The following is an 11,419-nucleotide window of genomic DNA, read 5'->3' as shown; positions in this document are numbered from 1 at the left end:
AGTGGAAGTCTTCACATTCTGTTGTCTTGCTCTATATTTTCTTTGTATTTTAAAGAAATTTTTGTTTTCTTCTAATTGACTTGATGGAGGCAAGGCATATATCTCTTGTGACACCTGTTGTCATGTCTGATGGTGCATAATGGTTGAAAGATTTCTATAAAATGAGAGTGGCTTTTGGAGACTCAGATTTGATCATCAAAGCTACGATGGAACATTCCAAAGATGTGGATTCTTTAGGGTCCATATTCTGAAGCTAATATCTCGTAAAGAATCGAGTGAACAACAATTAGTGCAGGCAGTGCTAAATGAAGCTGACAGTCTGTTGCACCTTCTGCTACAAGTTTAAAAAGTGTCTCAAACTTTTTTAGTTTCATAGCCAGAGGAGTGCTGTGTTTATTTCCAAAAATATATTTTTTCATATGTTTTTAGCTATCTTTGTCGTGTGTGTGGGCTCTAAGTCAGTGATATAAAATTATGTAAAATGTTTTCTCTAATGGGCTTGTCAATTGTTAACTTCAATAATGATGGTGATGATAAAAATAAAGTATCTTCAGTTTTTCTTTAGATAAAAGATATATGCTGTTTGATCAGGTGATTTTACTTTTGGGAATATATTTTATAAAAATACAAATATAAGCATGCTTGAACAAATTGTATAAACAAGTTTATTTCAGTGTTGTTCAAAGTATCAAAAATGAGATAGAATGAATGCTTTTTGTTAGAGAAGTGAATAAATTATTCTGTAAATTAGAGCTAACAGATAGCTTGGAGACATACCCCATTAAAGTACTGGAAAGAAAAAAAGCAACATGCAAGAGAGTGCTTATAATATGATCCTTATTTCAAAAATGAATGATGATTTTTAAAAATTCTGTATAAATGTGAACACACACACACATAGACATACTCATATGATCTGTAATGGATTTTGATCATGGAGAAAAATATGAATGTATATATAAGAAGCTGTTAGTATGCTTTACCTTTGGGGGTCATCATATGTAAGTAGATGAAAGAGCTTAGAATAAATAAATAAAATAGGAAAACTAAATTAAAAAATTATGATAGGGAAAAAATAAAACCAAAACATTTTAGAACTTAGGTAATAAAAGACTGTGTATTTAATCCTGAAACTAACAAGCAAGTGCAAACAATGTTTGTCTGTGATTTTTGACATTTGGTTGCACTGTTGAGAAACACTGAGTTAAAGTCAGGTCCAGTGATAGGTCCAGAGTGGTCACTCCACTTGTTCCTTTACAAAGCGGCAAGGTCTCTGTTCCTCACATTGCCACTATTGCCCGAGGGGTAGGAAAACCAAGACAGCCATGATTAAGGAAAATAAATGAAGAAGAGCTTATCTTACAACTCCGAGTTCCCATCTGAGAGCCTTCTGTGGCCGCTGCTGAAGTTAAAAATAACCCTAAGTTACTAGGAAAGTGGCAGCCATTACCAGAGCCTTCCAGAGCAGGAGCCTTATGGAATAAGAAACATCACTTTTATGGCTCATTAGACGAAGAGCTCTTGTGTTGGTTGCTTTGGTAATTCGGGAGAGAGTAGAGGTGAGGGGACAAGATAGCCTTTTAGGCTCCATTCCATTTCAGATATTCTATCAGCTGGAATTGGGTTGGTGTATAAGGGCCGGAAAGACTTTCCAGGCTAGTTTTGGACCCATGAGGAGTGGGGACAGTAGTTTGAGTTTCACACCAGAGAATCTGACCATTTCATTCGTAGGGCCCACATACTGCACCTGAGAGTGATGGGCCAGCCAGGAACACACATGAAGGCAAAAGAAGCACCAAAACCCTTTTGGCTGGTGTTAGCCTGATACTCATGTCTGCATTGTAAAACAATAATTTTCAAAATGTACTTTCCACTTAGAATCATATAATTTTAGAATCATATAATTTTATAATTTTTGAAAGAACTTTAAGGATTAAATTTATGAACGATCTCACTATGACATTTTGGGCCAGGCAATTTTTCTTTTTCTTTCTTTATTTTTTGAGTTGGAGTCTTGTTCTGTCACCCAGGCTGGAGTGCCGTGAGGCGATCATGGCTCACTGCACCCTTGAACTCCTAGGCTCAAGAGATCCCCCTGCTTCTGCCTCCCACTCACCTGCAGTGAGTGCTACCATGCCTGGCTAATTTTCTTTTCTTTTTTTTTTTTGTAGAGTAGAGATGGGGGCCTTGCTATGTTGCCCAGGGTGGTCTCAAATTCCTGGGCTCAATGATCTTCTAGCTGTAGCCTCCCAAGGTGCTAATATTACAGGCTTGAGCCACGGTGCCAAGTCAGCCTGGGCAGGGCAGTTTTTCATTGTGTGAGATCATCCTTAAGATTGCAGGGTATTTAGCTTACCTAGTACCTAAGTCAATAAATGCTAGTGAAAACTCCTAGGCATAGAAAAAGAAAAGATTACCTCTACATATTTCCAGATGCCACTATAGGGAAGTATTGCTGCCATCAAGACCCACTTATAGATCAACACACCTATTTTGTTTTTAGACCAAAAAATGTGAAGGAGGTTAATTAACTTATTCAACTGGTAGTTGTAGCTGACTAGTTGCAAGTCACACACACGTGCACTGTCCAGCATGCTGAGTTGCATGGCATATTAAATAGCCAAAATAGGCAGGCGGCCGGGCGGGCTGTAACCCGCCGCTGGACTGGCGCTTTTGTGTCTGGAGGCTTCAGCCTGGCCGCCGTCGCCTACAAGCTACGAGGAGGAGCTTTACGACTTGGCCGGGCGCAGCAAAGGCCAGACTTTGCGCGAACAGGCGATATGCGCTAACCGGCCGGCACCTGGCGGACACCATCGCACGGTGGCGCAGAAGCTCCTCAATGGCCAGCGCCAGCTGCAGCAGCGGCTGCGCACTCGCCTCGCCTGAGCTTGGGCGAATGTGCATTGGGAAAGTCGACATTAATCAATTCATTATTCCTCATAGATTTGTATTCTGCAGAGTATCCAGGTCCTTCTCACAGAATTAAAAAGACTGTACAGCTGGCAGCCTGTTATCGATTACATTGATAGTAAATTTGAGGACTACCTAAATGCAGAATCATGCACGAACAGACATCAGATGCCTGATAACAGGGTGCAGTGTTGTTTATCCTTCATTGTTCCTTCAGGACATGGACTTACACCATTGGATATTGAGTTTATGAAGTGTTTGCATGAAAAAGTGAATATCATCCCACTTATTGCCAAAGCAGACACACTCACACCAGAGGAATGCCAACAGTTTAAAAAATAGAAATCCAAGAACATAAAATTAAAATATACGAATTTCCAGAAACAGATGATGAAGAAGAAAATAAACTTGTTAAAAAGATAAAGTACCGTTTACCTCTTGCTGTGGTGGGTAGTAGTACTGTCATTGAAGTTAATGGCAAAAGGGTCAGAGGAAGGCAATATCCTTGGAGTGTTGCTGAAGTTGAACATGGTGAACATTGTTATTTTACAATTCTAAGAAATACGTTGATAAGTCACTCCAATATTGCCTGGGAACTTCTGGTAACAGCAAACCGAGGCCCCATATGAAAAAAACAGGAAAAGGTTTTGTCACAATGGAAAATACATGCAGAGTAAAAGGGTAAGATATTTCTGAAGGAAATCAGAAAAGCCCCAAATCAAGACTTGATTCTTATTACTCATAAGAGAAGACTGAAGCTTTAACAATTAATCTGCTTAGAACTGCAATGTAAACTGCACGCAGCTATTACCTGATTTTTATTTCTACTACTTTTCTTCCATCACAAGCCTTATGCAGAAAAAAAAGTGCCTCAGCATCACCCAAAGGAAATGACACAGCAGGAGAGAGAAGGAGGAAGAGAAGAACCAGCTTTACAAGATCTCTGGATCATGTTTCCATGCCAACTGTAAAATTCTTTGCCTTGCCCTAGATCCAAAAGATTTTCTTCCATGTTTTTTCCCAAAAGTTTTATACTTTTACATTTTATGTTTACATCCTTGATCCATTTTGAGTTCATTTTTGTATAAGGCATAATGTTGACATTCTTTTAATTTTTTTATTAAAAAAATTTTTTGTTGATAGCTGGGTGTGGTGGCAGGTGCCTGTGGTCCCAGCTACTTGGGAGGCTGAGGCAGGAGAATCACTTGAAACCAGGAGGTGGCAGAGATTGCAGTGAGCCAAAATCGCGCCATTGCACTCCAGCCTGGGCGGCGGAGCAAGACTCTGTCTCAAAAACAAAAAAACAAAATTTTGAGACAGGGTCTTGTTCTGTAGTCCAGGCTGGAGTGCAGTGGTAGTGTCACTGCTCACTGCGGTCTCGACATCTAGGGACCCAGTGACCCTCCCGCCTCGGCCTCGCTGAGTATCTGGAACCACAGGCGCAAGCCCACTGTGACCAGCTTTTTTTCTTTTCTTTTTTTTTGGTAGAGTCAGGATCACCCTTTGTTGCTCAGGCTGATCTGCAACTCCTGGGCTCAAGCAGTCCTCCTGCCTCAGTCTTCCAAAGTGTTGTTGAGGCTACAGGCATGTGCCAGGGGGCCCGGACTTGCTTCCTGCCTTTCTTATACAATGATACAAGCATACAACAATGTAATACAATAGTCTTGAAGTCAAGTTGACTGTTTCTTCCCCTTATATTTTTATTCTTAATGATTATTTTAGCTATTCTAATTCCTTTACCTTCCTACATAAATTTTAGAATAAAAATCTTGCTTGGAAAAAAAAAATAGCCAAAATAGCAAATATGTAAAATGAAGGCCAGCTGGTTGGAACTTATAACTAAGGAGAATGCACATGATGCCTTTCATTGGTACATTAAGCTGCATTCATATACACTTTTCATTTGTTAATGTAGTAAATGAGTGTCCATTATATTCCAGATAATGTTCTACGTATTAGTGACACATGTTCTCTGTAACTTATTCCAGTGATCTCCTTCGTTGCCAGTTTTCCAGTTCCACTCCTAAGTGTCTGACAACAGCGGTATATATTTAAAATTTAGGACCCCCTCAGCAATTTATTTATTTATTTATTTATTTATTTATTTATTTATGAGATGGAGTTTCACTCTTGTTGCCCAGGCTGGAGCGCAGTGGTACTATCTCTGCTCACTGCAACCTCCACCTCCAGGGTTTAACAGGTGATACACCCGCCTCGGTCTCCCAAAGCGCTGTGCTTATAGGTGTAAGCCACTATGCCCGGCCCCTCGGCCAGTTTAAAAACAAGTTATTCTTCCATTTCACTACCTTCCCGACTCCAGAATACCATCAAAAGGAGGATACCCATCATTTATTGGCCCATAAGTAATATAGAAGCCACTTAGACACTATAATTAAAAAATGAGGAATGAAGACAGTAGTTTGAGTTTCACACCAGAGAATCTGACCATTTCATTCTTAGAGTCCACATACTGCACCTGAGAGTGATGGGCCACTCAGGAACACACAGGAAGGCAAAAGAAGCTGCAAAACAGGCACCCTATTGGCTGATGTTAGCATGGTGTTCATGTCTGCATTAGAGTTTATGAAAATGTTACATGTTATAATAAAAAAGTTATAGTGATGAATAGTATAGCTTTTATAGATAGATTAGTCAAGTTAATTTGAAGATTAGCATATATTTGTTTTTTATTAACCAGGAATATTTCCTTTATTAAAATGTGACAGAATTACTTCACTAAGATCCTACATGATTTAGTACATTCAGTAACACTTTATAACAAAAGGTTATCTTCAAAATGGTGGACTCTTACCCAAGAATTACAAGCACTGCACAAATTACTTTAATCACTTTTAGAAGCCATCTCTTGTAGGGAAGTTGTAGGAGCCTACATCTATGAGGTCAGTCAACAGTAGCTGACTGAATGTTTCCTGATGAATCTCTACTTCCAAATTTTTCTCAAGAGCTCTCCTTGGGTAGTTTCTTAGTTTTCTCTTGAATTAAAATGATAATTTATTCTCCTTTTTTTGAAACAAAATGAGCATTTCTTTTTTATATGTGATATGTTCAGGTAAATAATCAGACCTTTTGAAGAATCACACACATGTTTCCTTGATCGTACTAGCTTTGCAGAATGCTGAAATCACTCACAGTCCTGCAGGCAACATCCTATGCTCCCTCACAGAACACGTAAGTAATGATGAAACATGGAACTTGGGTCATAGGATCATATGGGACCAAATTGCTCAACAGGTTTGTCTTTATCAGGGTTTCCCCTAAGGTACCAGGGAACCAGTACATCCCGAGAACAAAAAGAAGTCCTGTTAATATGAATAGGCAGCTTGGAATTAGTAACTTGCCTTGAATTATATCCTCCCTCCTAAGAGTCATTAATGGAGGGGACAGAAGATGCTGAGTCTTGACTGCCCACATCAGGCATTTGCTTCATAAGCATCCCCTGCACTGAGGTATCACTGCTTATCTCCTCTCTCTTTCCTTGGCTAGTTCTGTTTCCTGTGAGCTACTTGGACTTCTGTTTATTATAATATATTCTTGTTGCATTGCCCAGACGTAAATGAGTGCCTTCCCACCAGGTTTCAGGAGTCCAACATGTTCCTGAAGAGCTGTCATTCTATGTTCTGCTGTTGCAAAATGGGGAATAACAGCAATGGAGATTCGGGCATACCAAACCCACTGTGGACTGGTACTGCCAATGCATCACAAACAAAAGCCTGGAGTTGTCTCACTCTACAAATGTCCACAAGGTTTTGACTCTGATCACAACCAATCACATCTAACTCCTTATTGATGCCAAGGTGCTTTCCATTACCACATCCAGTATCAGCCACTATTAAGCCACTTTTGAAGGCAAAGCCTTCAAAAACTCAATGATGTGTGGCCAAGCTGTATATCTCATGCTGCTGAAGTGCCCAGCAATCTATTAATAAACTTGATGGACGTACTCTTGCTCTACTTGTCAGGCTTCTTTATCACTCTCTGGAAATGAGGGAGGAGTCTCTTTCCTCTGGCTATCACAAGCCAAAGGGTAACCCATGGGCCCAAAGGTATCTAGATTCTCCTGTCATCACCAGCCAACTCAAACAAGGCAACATAACTGGCACTGTGATACCATCTGGGTACTTAAAATCCATGGCAGTCATGCCCAGGTTCATACTGATTTATGGTCAATTGTTCAGGTTTATGTTTAATGTAACCCTCCCTCAACCATTTCTCTAAAAAGCTATCACAAATATCAGGAAGACCTCAAGGCAAAGGCTTATCTTTATCTACATTGTTTTTCTCACAGTGGAACTCATAACCAAAATGCTTTACTCTTCTGTGTTTTAAGCATTTTTGAAAATTTTGATGGTCTGTATCTTTTGTTTGATCAACACTTTCCAAAAGAATTTTCTCATCCTCAGTAGAAATTATTTCTTCTACTACTATGAGGCCTAGTGGTAAGACTTGAGGCCCCAACTCCTTCCATTGTGCTTTTTCCACAAAATTCAAATACAGAATCATCTTTTGTTCTAAATCATCCACTATTTCTTTCCCATTGAGAGTAACATAGGCTGTCTTAGATTCTTCTGTAGTTTTGTATCTTTCAAATGAGTAGGGCTTGTAATATGGCATTAAGAGAGCATCCACCAGTCCACATTTCTCTAAAACCAGGAGCAGTTGGTTTCTACTCACACCATTACCTAAACCACCATTGGCAACAACCAGCCTCTCCTCTTCAGCTCAGGCCGGATTCAGATTCTCACCCTGCAAGTGCTTTGTTCTTCGCTACCCTCTCCACTCTAGTGCCAGAAAGCCGTCATGGATACTTGCACACCACCTCCCCTGGGCTCGGCCATGTTGGAGAAAAGCAGCATGTATTTGTTTATAGGAGACCTAGTATATTTGTAAGCTAGTTTTGTTGGCTTGACCTCTGAGGTGCTGGAAGAGATTCAAATGTTCTTTGATCTTTTCACCAGAGAACAACAACAAAAAACTTGTTCAAGCACATAACTTAGCATTTTCTGTTGTGATGAAAATTAAAGTTGTTTTATAATCTCTGTTTTATAGTAAAATGATTTTTTTCCCTTTTATTCTTAGGAATTACATCAACTCAAAGAAGTCCCTGTTTACTTTGACATCTGAACTTTCACTTTATCCACTAGTTACAATTCCTTGGTTATCATTATCATTGCATAAATTTTTCTTTCTGAAAATGGATGATAGTTCTTACAGAGTGTAGGAGTCATGTCTTGTAGTCTAATTTTGATTTTCCTCAGCACGATGCCCTATGCATACATAGTTGATCACAAAATTATTTACTGAATGGCAGAAGTTTTAAAAATGAGCCCTATTTTAGAATAGGAAGCCCAGTACAGAGGAGAAGACTACAATTTTTAATAGTTTCTCTACAGTTAAGCCCACTTAAATTCACAAAACATTGACAAACACTGTTTTACTGCTTTTCATTGACCTTACCCTATTGGTAGCATTAACCAGTATATCTTTGCTAGGGATTATGACCAGATCTGGGAAAAAAAATGATAAAACTATTTTCTTTTCAAGCAGAGACCTCATATTCCTGGCAAATAAATCGACCTTGACAATAAAACACAGGCATTAAACAATTAGATGAATGAATTTTTCTACAAAAAATTTATGTGTAATCTTCACAGTGAAACGTGAAATTACCAGAAAATAATCTTGTCGGTCCTTTTAGTGGGCACCAAACCAATGAATTATTCATAAAATTCATACATGAACAGAACGTCCAGTTTAAAACCTACCTATTGCCAATGTTGACAACTTCCTCAATACTAAGAGCCAGGAATAAGACTGAGGTGTGCTTGTGGGTAACATGATGGGTCTTAACACATGGGCAAAGGATAAGGCAGGAGAGAAAATGAAGACAGAGAAAAATCAAAGGAAAATAATTTAGCATCAGGCAGACCTAATTTGAAACTCAGCCTCCAGTGTGTATCAGCTGTATGAACTTGAGAAAGTTATTTCCTTTCTTAAATTTGCTTTTTAAAAAAATCTGTAAAATAGGGATACTGCAAAAGGTGGTCACAGGAATAAATTAGCTGATGAATATGAAACAGCAAGGTTCTACTTGGCAGAGAGTATTTTTGCACACAGGCTTATTTAGTGGCAAAGCACGATCTCCCTGGAAGAAAGCACAGCTGGTAAGAAAAATATTGGCACAAAAATACACACTTCTATTTCAGAGAAGCTTTTGTAGGTTAAAGCAGTACGTTTCGCAGCTTTTAGCAGAGGTAAGCACAGCAGCTCTAGAAAATAAGAGATGAATTACTTAAAGTGGACTTTGATCAGTCACTTAAACTGAAGCTAAACCAAATCTGTATTGCCCTGAAACATGCTTGAGAGCAATGGTTCTTAAATAGCGAATGGCAAGCTAATGTGAATGGATTACAAATCAAAATAAAATGGATTACCAGGCCTCATACTGAGCCTACGGGGTCGAAAATGAAGGGTGAAGCCTAGAAAGGAGTCACTTCCCCTGAAACACTCTCCCCACCTGCCACCACTCAAAGAAAGCAAAAAACTTCCCTCACCGTGAGAATTGCTGAGTTTACAAATGAAGAGAGCCCAGTGTGCAAACTAGACCAAATTATACCAGATTTGGTACCCTTGATCACATGGGCTAGGGGTTCAGACTACACTGGTCAATTCCTCAACAAAGAGTAACTAGACATTTATATCAGCATCCTACTTCATGTTTTTATTTATGCTTAACTTCATGTATTTATGCTTAACTTAGCTGTAGTGAAGGCCATCTGGTTTTTATTCCAGAGTATGTGTTTGAGATACTCTTAAAAACTTGTGTGACTTGCATGAAGTTTAGAATTTAAAAGTTGCTTCTGCCATCTACTGGATGTTTGACCTTAGGTAAATTATTTAATCTGAGCTTCAATTTTCTCTTTCATAAAATGAAGATATTAATAGGATTTGTTATAGTAGTAAATTCCTACATTAAATGAATCTTTTTTATTACACTGAGGATCCAGAAATCTCAAATAGATAAAACTCAGGGAAACAACATTATTTATATAATGCTGATTAACAAAGCTTGTTTCCATCTAGAAATGCAATAATCTGTAAAGCCACTTTGTACAGAACTTGTCATAAAATAGGTTCTCAGAAATGCCGGTTTTTTTTCTCTCCCTCCCTAACTTATGGCCACTTTTTATATACTACCTTGCTTGTTATTCCTCATTGCATTATTATGATCTCTTGTGTTATTACTTAATTTTCCATGTGTGTCTTGTTTTTTCAATTGCCTTTTAAACTCTTTGAAGAAAGCGAATACATCTTACATTCATGATGCTATTCCTAATGCCAAGCATGGAGCATTCCTAGTGCCAGTCACAAAAAAGTGCTCAATAAAAATTTCAATTGATTTAGGGTAGAAATACCAAAAGATTGATGAAGAGAAGAGATGGGAGTTTGTGGTGAGCAGAGTTAATATATGAGATACAGAGTGGCACTAATGCCAGGGATGTTTAGTCTCTCCCCACAGTTGGGTTTTGGCTTCTGTGACATCCCATCTTCATTACTCGAACTTTGTTTATATAATACTTTGAATATATATATATATATATATATATTTTGAATGTGTATTTGAAAAGAATTTATATAATGAAAATATTTTTAAGTGATACATATTTTAAGCTAAAAGTAAGCTACAGACATTGGACCTAGGGTGTGTAGACTGGCAGATACCTCTCAATATCCCCCAGCAATTGAGTGCCATTAAAGTGTATGAGGGAGCTGAATCAAAATATCTTATTTCAGAAATAGAGGGAGACCATGACTCTGATAAAAATTCGTTTATGAAATTGGATTGTAAAGAATAAGTAGACTTATGGCTAAGAATTTTAATTTTTGAAATGTCTTTTTGTTTTAGTCAGACTACCACTACAGATAGCTGAAAAGTTAAAAAAAAAAGTATCAGGTTAAGTGTACATAATGCTTGGTTGGTATTTCTGTTTTCTGGCCTTCTCTGGTTCTCACATCTCTGGTCCTAACCCATTTCTGGGATATCAAAATAAAACTTCTCTCCAACCATAATTGTTGACTTTCTAACTTATAAGAATAAATGGTAGACCTGATCCAGATATTCCATTGGGAGTTTAGAGTCTAGAACTGTGCTACTCTTTATTATTTAACAATGTGCCAGTTAAAGATATCACCCCAATGAAAAATAATAATTATAATAAATTTCAAATTAGAGATACATTAATATAGTTGACTGAATACTGGAAGTTAGAGTTGAAAGACTTAACTCTCCCCACTAACTATTTTGCTTATCATGAACAAATCACTTGGAATTCCTAGACTTCAGGTTCCTCATCAATTTCAATGTGCCTCAGGCTATTGTTGTAAGAATAAAATAAGATATCACATGTAAGGTATTTAAAATGGAAAGGCACTAGGGACAGTGTGGAGGTATTAGCCTGAGGAATCTGCATGTGGGGTCCTGGGATTGCTC

At 38.2% G+C, this 11,419-nt stretch overlaps 2 pseudogenes; one reads left to right on the top strand and one right to left on the bottom strand.

Annotated features, from left to right (window-relative positions):
- The first annotated feature begins 2,789 nt into the window (after positions 1 to 2,789).
- LOC134734015 (septin-7-like) lies at positions 2,790 to 4,650 on the top strand (annotated as a pseudogene).
- A 1,338-nt stretch (positions 4,651 to 5,988) lies between these two features.
- On the bottom strand, positions 5,989 to 8,766 carry LOC134734038 (alkylated DNA repair protein alkB homolog 8-like; annotated as a pseudogene).
- Between the last annotated feature and the right edge of the window lie 2,653 nt (positions 8,767 to 11,419).

This window comes from Symphalangus syndactylus, chromosome 12 (genome assembly GCF_028878055.3).
Source record: "Symphalangus syndactylus isolate Jambi chromosome 12, NHGRI_mSymSyn1-v2.1_pri, whole genome shotgun sequence".
NCBI lineage: Eukaryota > Metazoa > Chordata > Mammalia > Primates > Hylobatidae > Symphalangus > Symphalangus syndactylus.
The sequence above is the reverse complement of the archived record's forward strand: the minus strand, read 5'-3'. Positions and strand labels throughout refer to the sequence as shown.